General features: G+C 44.9%; 1 protein-coding gene across 1 annotated transcript in view; it reads right to left on the minus strand.

Moving 5' to 3' along the window:
- The window catches only part of KMT2C (lysine methyltransferase 2C), a 276,338-nt gene that overhangs the window by 269,063 nt on the left and 1,196 nt on the right, over window positions 1–6,079 (minus strand). The window lies entirely within an intron of this gene.

Genomic DNA, 6,079 nt, shown 5'->3' on the forward strand with positions numbered 1-6,079 from the left:
CGCGCCCCTCCCCCAGCGCGCGCGGGCGGGCGGAGAAAGGGGCCGCGGCGCGGGGGGCGGCGGGCGGGCGGGGGGTCGCGGCCCCGCCGGCCGCCCCTCCCCCGCGCGGGCCGCGTCAGGCCGGGCGGCCGCGGCGAAGTTTTGACAGCTGCTCCAGTTGTTGTTGTGGGTTCCGGGCTGCGCGAGCGCCGGCCCCTCAGCGCCCGCGCCCGCCCTCCCGGGCCGGGGAGGAGGAAGTTTTGCGGGTGTGCGTGTACCACACACAGACACACACACACGACCGTGGCCGTCGCGCGGGAGCCGCGCCGGGTCTCCGCCGGGCGCCCCGCACCACAGACCTCTCAAACTCGCCGCCGTCTCGCCCACACACGGCCGCCGCGACGCCCCCGCCCCCTCCCCCCTCCCCCACTCCTCGGCCCCACCGCCCCCCGCGCGCCGCCGCTGCCACTCACAGGGCTCGCTCCGCGCATGCGCCGCCCGCGGACGCGCCGCCGCCGCTGACCTCACCGCCCCTCCCCCGCCCCCGCTCCCTCCGCCCGCCTCCCCCCTCTTTTTCCCTCCCCTTCTCTGACGCGGCCCAGCGGCTCCGGCTCCGGCTCCGGCTCCGGCTGGGGAGAGCGCCAAGCTGTGGATGCGGCGATCCGGGATCGGGGTCCAGGGAATGTGCGACGCGCGCGGGGGGAAGAAGAGGGCCGCGGCGGCGCTCCGACTGCGGCTGGGCTGCCCGCGAGCCGGCCGCCGCGGAGGCCTCTCGGGGCCCCCCACCCCGGGCGCCGCCGCGCCGCCCCCGCGCCGCCCCCGCGCGCCCACCCGTCCGGCGGCCGGAGGGACCGAGCCCGCGGGCGCTCCAGCAGCTCTCGCGGACGCGGAGTGCGGTGCGACTTCGCTGCGATTCGATTCCAGGGAGAGTTTCGTTATTATAACGTCATTTAAAAAATGGGCCAGGAAGGGCTTATAGAGCTGTCAGACAAAAAGAACGTTGACATTTTGAGGAACAAAACGCCGAAAGACACAACACACCAATAAAGCCCCACAACTTGATTTTGACGGGCAGTGTGTTGGAATGCCCAGAAATGCAAGTATTTCTGAGCCACCCCACGATACGTTAAAATGGTAAAGGAAAAATGGGGCTAGAATGGGAAATGGGCACTTTCTCCGGAAGGACAGTCACACATGTGGACTTCTGGACTTTTTATTCTGATGGGGAGGTGACTCTTCCGTGCTTTCCATTCACTACTGATCAGTGTGTGTGAATTGGAGAATATTAAGACTTATCAGCGTCTGCGAAAGCACTAGGATAAATTCTCGTGTACGGAGCATGCCCTCCAGGCCGGACGCACTGGGCACCTTCTGATTATGGCTCCTCTCCATTTTCACGACACAGTGCGAGGCTCATGCTGTATATTCTGGTTTCCCAGCTAGGTTGTTCACCTTCCATTTTTTCCAATAGCCAGAATATAAACTTTGAATTGTGTTTCCTATTTGGGCAAACTATACACAGATTTCCAGAGTCTTTTCTGACTAAATGCAGCTCTTTGAAATGGCTGAAATGAAGGCTATAATAAGATAGTCATTTGAATTCCTACTGGCTTTAATCCCTGCTGGCTTGTTCAAGTTTACTAAATTTACGGCCACAGGAATTTTGAGATTAGGGAGAAGCTGACTTGGTAAATGCAAACTAAAAATCAAAAGTGTCTGACTGTTAGAAATACAATATGTATATGCCTAATGATAAATTAATAAAGCGGTATATTTAAAGTTTTTTCATCACTTTTACATTTTTTTCCTGCACATTACACTTTCAAACATCAGATTACTGATCCAAATGTTTATCTGTGTTCATTACTGAAATTAGAGCAGTCATTTCCAACTCTGAGTTTCACATGCACAAAATTAAATATCAGGATAATTTACTTCAGTATACTTCTTCAGCACTTGGGAGAATTTAAGTGTCAGTATGGGCAAATTGCAAGTCACTCCTGCTGGAGAGAAGTTTTAAAAAGAAACAACTAGGGACCGAGAACAGAAAAGTGGCTAGAATGGATGAAAGGGTAAGAAATAGAGGTTTGTGCAGTGATGCTTCTGGAAAGAAACGATGATGAAGGATAGTAAGCCCAGCCTTAAATCTCCATTCCTTCAGCTACGGTGAGCAGACAAGCAGTTGGGATCTGTTTAAATAGGATGTCGGACTGAAGTTATCATGGGCAGAGCAAATAAAATATAACTCAGGATGCAAAGGAAGGATTCAAAGAATACCTGTTTAACATAAAGGTATTCAAAGGTTTTTCCATGTCCATAATCCAAATTTTGGAGCTCTGAGACCACAATGGCAAAAATCCAGGAGTCATGTAGCTGAGGTTACTCAAAATTATAAAATCAGAAAGGCAAGAGTCTGGAAGCGCCAAATGCAAAAAGAAAAAAAAATTTTTTTTAAAATCTACTTTTTAATAAGTACACATGTAGGCATTCTTAAAACGTAGTAGATATGCACCAAAATGTTAACAGCAACCTATCTCTGAAGGGTTGGATTACAAGGGACTTTCACTTTCTATATTACATTTTTCTGTAATGTTTGAATCTTTCAGAGCACATGCAGTATAATAAATATGTATTAAGTATTTAGAATATGGTTTGGGGGTGAGGATTGTTATCTACACCAAAGAAAAAGCAACATCTCATGGAACTAAGCAAAATAAGAACCTCAAAGTGTCTAGCAAAAAAAGTGATGATAAATAAAAAGTCACAGTACAATACCCATTCTTACTAATTGGAGGCCTATAGATGTCATTGATATGGTCTTTATTTAGAGTTTGTCTGTTTTGCTTTGTTTTAGTGAATGTAAAATATTTATAACTCTCTCCCATTGGTTCACTAGCAATTGTCTCTTTTTTTTTGTTTTGATTTGTTTTGTTTTCCTGTAAAGTCTTAAACTCCTGAGCGTTTTTTAGGAACGAAACTTTTACAGTTGTAGAGGACCACTGAAAACTTAAATTCTAGACCTTCTGATCTTTATGTTCATATTTTTACTGTTAAAGTTACACTTCAAAAAGTTGCTGTCAGAGGCTATCAATTTTTGTCCTTTTTCAGTGAAAAAAGGTTTTTAAAAGAATTTCAGGGGCACGTGCCTGGCTCAGTCAGTAGAGCATATAACTCTTGATCTCAGGGTTGTGAGTTTGAGCCCCATATTGGGTGCAGAGGTTGCTTAAAAAATAAAAAAATAAAAATTTAAAAGAAAGTCATTTAAAATTAGTTCATATTTAGTCCACAGTGTGTTTTTAGCTTTGAAAATTCTTATTGCATTACATGAGTTATTTCAGTAATGCATACCATGTACCTGCTGGACAGAAAAATTAAAGGAAGAAACTGAGAAGTAATTAAACAGAACATTCACCTTCGAAAAAACTTTGTGGGTGAGTGTGAGGCCTAAGTAGATGGGCTGCAGCACATTTCATATAGATAAGACTCTTGCCCTCTAGGGGTCTATGTTTTAAGCCTGGCACTACTTAGCAAGATAAACACAAAGAGGGCAAGCAGGCAACTGAAAAATAAACATGGGAAAACACACAAATAGATTAAATATTTACATCCATTGTGTACAAGACCATAGTTTTAATAGAAATGCATCTGGTGATATGGGGGGGAAGGGCAGAGGTGGAGAAGTCAGCAGACGATTATGTCTATTTAGAAGAGGGATATAAAAACATTCTGCCAGCCAGAGTTATAAACTAGAAACCTACCCCAGCCCCCCCCCCCCCCCCCCCCCCCCCCCCCCACACTCTTAGGTTCCTCTCCTTTATTGATAATACAAGATTACTATTACATTAGTTTCCCAGGGCTCCTGCAACAAACTACCACAAGCTGGGGGCTTAAAACAACAGAAATTTATTCTCTCACAGTTCTGGTAGCTAGAAGTCCAAAATCAGGGGCACCTGGGTGGCTCAGTCGTTAAGCGTCTGCCTTGGGCTCAGGTCATAATCCCAGGGTTCTGGGATGGAGCCCCTTATCGGGCTCCCTGCTCGGCTGGAAGCCTGCTTCTCCCTCTCCCACTCCCCCTGCTTGTGTTCCTTCTCTTGCTGTGTCTCTCTCTGTCAAATAAATAAATAAAATCTTAAAAAAGAAGAAGAAGAAGTCCAAAATCAAGGTGTTGGCAGGACTGGTTCCTTGTGGTAGCCTCTAAGGAAGAATTTGTTCTATGCCTCTCCGCTTCTAGTGGTTGCCCACAATCCTTGGTGACCTTGGCTGCAGATGCATCACTCCAAGGGCCATCTTCCCTCTCTGACCTCACATGATGCTCTCTGTGTATGTGCCTCTTCTCTTCATGTAAGGACACCAGTCATATTGGAATAAGAATCCACCCTACTACAGTATGACCTCATCTTAATTAATTGCATCTGCACCAATCTTATTTCCAAATAAGGTCACATTCTGAGGTTTGGGGAAGGATGTGTATGCTGGGGGGACAATATTCTACCCAATTTAGCTACCAAACAGCTTATATTGGTGCCCACCCCTCTTAGCAGATCAAAATTTCTATTGTTAGAAAAAGTATATATAACGGGTTAACTGCATGCAAAGTGTTCTGGGCACAAGATATTCACATTTATTTTACACCTAATCAATTTATCTGTAGGATAAATAAAATTAAAGTGAATTTAACAATGACAGTGTCCACATAGTAAAAAGTAATAAGTAAAATTGCAATAGTAGTTCCTTGATTAGTTTTATCTGTGTAAAGGTAGAGCAAAAAACTTTGGTCCAAAATATACTGTTTGGGGCCTGATTTCAAGATCAAAGACAATGATCAGATCCTCACTTTCCCCTGTGCTGTGAGGTGAAATGGATGAAGATACCACAACATAAAATTATGAGAAAGTACTTCCTGCAGTGAAGTTGTTAAATTGATATAGACTTACAATGGAAATGGAACTCAAGAGTCCCACCCGTCACTCTTCACGTTGAAGTCTAAATTCCTTGGCATGGCCCCCTAAGCCTGCCACCCCCACAGCCAAAGTGTCTGTCCCTCCTTCCTGCCCCCCTTCCTCCTCACAGTGAGCTCCAGCCTTCAGAACTACCTTTGGCGGACCACAAACTTCATTGGGCTGTCCCAACTCCCTTCCCTTCTCACGTGGCCAATCCCTGCTTCTTTCAACCTCACTTCCATCCCTGACCACTGCTCTCCCCATGACAATGACTATGTGCTCCCCCCATGCTTCTACAACACACCTGCTTTCCCCATCACAGCTCTCATGGCCTGGAATGTATTCCACCCGACGCCCTTGTAGAGATGACTGCCATTTTCTACCTTACTCATCTTTTATCTCTATGACTTAGCAGTAACTCAATAAATAGTTGTGGAATAAGTGAAATAAAAGGGAAACTATATCTGTCGTGTAAGAGAAAGAGCTAAGATATCCTTACAGGAGTGTTTATCCCCCCCACCCCATACACCAGGAGCGTTCATTTTTAAAAAAGAAATTGTATCTTTATAAACAATGTAAACATGCATACTTTGCTACATTTTGTGTCAATTGTTACATTTTACATTTCTATAAAGAAACCCGCTAGTCATCCTTGCCCCTATGCCCAACATTTGTTATATGACACTCTTCTCAGGGTTATTGGCTTCCAGAAGTCGGGGCATGGAGGTTCACACCTGTTTCTAAAGGAGTCTCCAAAATCAAAAAAGGTCAAAATAGTTATCCACGGTCTTCAGACAGCATAATACCTCCTTAGAAACATTTCTCCCCTTCAACATAATGTTGAGAGGGAAAATGATTACAGAATAACTTATATAATAATCATACAATCCACTTATGGAAAACTGTAGAAATCCATGATAATCTACTTATGAATATATGTGCAAGGTAACAATGTTCATCAAAATGCAAACAATGATGATCTCTGAGCTGGAATTCCAAATGACACTGGCTTTCTTTGTATTTTTTTTGTATTTTTCTTTTTAACTTTTATAATGAATAGCTATTATTTTTACAAAAGCAATCAAGTTGTTTTTCAAAGAAAAAGTTTTTTTCTCCAAAATTATCTCTATTTTAGCCTTAATTATATCTCACTCGCATAG

Source organism: Callorhinus ursinus, unplaced genomic scaffold, assembly GCF_003265705.2.
Source record: "Callorhinus ursinus isolate GAN/ISIS: 27379988/994484 unplaced genomic scaffold, GSC_fseal_2.0 scaffold80, whole genome shotgun sequence".
Taxonomy (NCBI): domain Eukaryota; kingdom Metazoa; phylum Chordata; class Mammalia; order Carnivora; family Otariidae; genus Callorhinus; species Callorhinus ursinus.